General features: G+C 34.0%; 1 non-coding gene across 1 annotated transcript; it reads left to right on the top strand.

Moving 5' to 3' along the window:
• Nucleotides 1–1,908: 1,908 nt before the first annotated feature.
• LOC121223969 (small nucleolar RNA R71) lies at nt 1,909–2,012 on the top strand. Its single transcript, XR_005921433.1, has one exon. It is a non-coding gene; the product is annotated as a small nucleolar RNA R71 (small nucleolar RNA).
• Nucleotides 2,013–2,240: the final 228 nt, after the last annotated feature.

Raw genomic sequence — 2,240 nt, forward strand, 5'->3', positions numbered from 1 at the left:
GTTTTGCACTTTTAAGCTACCCTATAATCACCATACCACACTGATTTTTCCTATCACTCTGTTTTTACAAAATCACCGTAATGTATCTACTTAACCCTCAATATGTATGACCAGACATTTATAATCATGCAATTCAAGACCAAATAAAAAACGTAAGCACAAATTATTGTTTTTAGCTCAGGTTTTGTATAGAGGTTCATCAAGAATTGTTTTCTAACTCAAAATAGGTACTAAGGTTGAATAAACAAAGGTTAACTTTTTGGCTCTGAGTGTATACCAAACAATGCCTTAGGTTATTCCTAGGTATCTCAATATTCACAAATTTAATCAACCAAACAATCACAAATTCAATAATCTATCATTCATACTAGCATGCTTGTTTCCTTGTATTCTCTATATTATTCGGTACATTTAATTGCTTAATACCTATTTACTGTGTAATATATAGAACTTAATAATCTAATAGTAAAACATTTAAAATCACTTATCATCATGCCAAATTTACCATAAATACAATCAACCTATGTACATGCTCCTAACCAATCACTTGTATTTCTACAAGTTCAAGCACACAATTGACAAGAAAAATAAAAGACATTCGTAAAAATTTTAAAAACAATTTCCCTGTTACCTCCCACACTTTAGATAACACATTGTCCTCGATGTGTAACCCTGAAAAGGTAAGGAGAGAAGTTACTCAATTGGTTGTGATAGTTCTTTAGGAAATTGACAGGTGCTTCCTCCTTTGATTGTTGAAAGCTAAAAATCATTATGCCTCTTCCATGTGGGGTTCCTACGTAAAAAATTCTACAACAATAAATAAAAGAAATAAAAATCTATTGTTAATCTTACTTCTAAAAACAAAATTTAAAGATTATTCCAAATTAATACAATCTGAAAAAAGTGAAAATGAAAGGTTTAGTTTAATCATCGTCTGAATCATCATAACAAGGTGAGTGCCCCCTTTCCGTTGGTGCTTTTCTTTTCCCATGCCATATCCTTGGCGGGAGCTCTCACCCATCGGGGGTGCAAGGTGGGTTGGGATTCAGATGGCAAGCCCTTTTGGTGTAGAATATTACGACTGGAATGCCTCATCATAGTTGTCCTCATTTCTCGTGAGATCATTTTCATACTTCTTGGATAAAAGTTTTGCCTTGAAGTTCAAGATAATACTTCTTGGCATTTTGGTTTCAAAATTTTAAGGGATTTGAAACTGCCGGTGGTTCTTGCACATTAGTTTTTCTAGTTTTCTTAGAAGGCATGTTTTCTATAATGTTCGCTAGCACTACTAATAACAGATAACATTTCAAAAGCAATGGAATAATAAATTTTCAAGTTTTGGAACTTTTACCCTTGAGTTTGGAGTCTTTGTTATTCCTTTCCCCAAGATTGTGATGACTCCCCTTGTTTAATGATTATACTTGCACTTAGAATAAAATGAGAAAGAATTGCAACAAAATAGGAGAGAAAATAAAAAGAAGTGGTTAGGTTTTATAGATTTTTGAGATGGTTTGAGAGAGTTTAGAAGTTAAAAGAGTTTTAGGGTTTTAAAGGTTAAAATATCCCGATATAACTCACGTCCTCGGTTGGATTGTTAATATATTGGAAGAGCGGTTTGTCCCCTCCATATATGGATGGTGCGTTGTTCGTGAACTTTATGTGGTTGATTCTATCCACTAACTGTTGATATCTATCATTTTCTTAGATAACCTTTACCGTAGATGGTCTCCGGTCATATGTATATCATTCAGTTAGCCATTGGATGGAGTTCATTGCCATATTTTTATTAATTCATATGCATCCTCGTACATTTGGCTCATTAAGAATCCTCCTACGGCTCCATCCAATCTTGACCATGCATGTACATCTAACCCATTGTAGAAAATTTACAATCATAACCTCTTAGGCAATCCGTGATATGGACATTTTTGAATCAAATTCTTAAAATGTTCTCAAGCTTCATGAAAACTCTCCCTCTAACTATTTGAACATAGCAATCTCCCTTCTTAGCTAGACCTTCTTGCTAATGGGGAAGAAATTTTGTAGGAACCTTCCTGCAAATTTGTCCTATATCGTGATGGACCCTGGTGCTTGCGAATCTAACCAAGAAAATACGTTATCTATTAATAAGAAAGGGAGCAACCCAAGACGAATAGCATCATCAGTGACCTCATTATATTTAAAAGTATCACAAAGCTGGAGGAACCATTTTAAATGTTGACTCAGAATTTTGTCATCGT

The sequence above is a fragment of the Gossypium hirsutum genome, chromosome D11, assembly GCF_007990345.1.
Source record: "Gossypium hirsutum isolate 1008001.06 chromosome D11, Gossypium_hirsutum_v2.1, whole genome shotgun sequence".
Taxonomy (NCBI): Eukaryota; Viridiplantae; Streptophyta; class Magnoliopsida; order Malvales; family Malvaceae; genus Gossypium; species Gossypium hirsutum.